A 240-nucleotide genomic window follows, 5' to 3' on the forward strand; every position below is an offset into this window, starting at 1 on the left:
CAGGAAAATAAAACACATGTGAAAACCATGGGAAAGCTGTAGCCTGTACACGTAGGAACAACAATGGAAAAGTCATGGAGAGACAAGGGGGCCCATGCCCCCTTTCATAATGCAGCTTATTGGTCTAAATGTCTTTTAGATTAACAGAAACAGCAAGAGAAGATGCTCCTTTCTGAAAGACATTTTGTGCAGCTGTCCTGGGTTGCAGTGTATTCTATTACCATCCCCATCAGCTGTTAA

This window comes from Corvus kubaryi, unplaced genomic scaffold, assembly GCF_017639235.1.
Source record: "Corvus kubaryi isolate FWS band 111438036 unplaced genomic scaffold, C.kubaryi_AGA036_p1.0 68, whole genome shotgun sequence".
Lineage (NCBI taxonomy): Eukaryota > Metazoa > Chordata > Aves > Passeriformes > Corvidae > Corvus > Corvus kubaryi.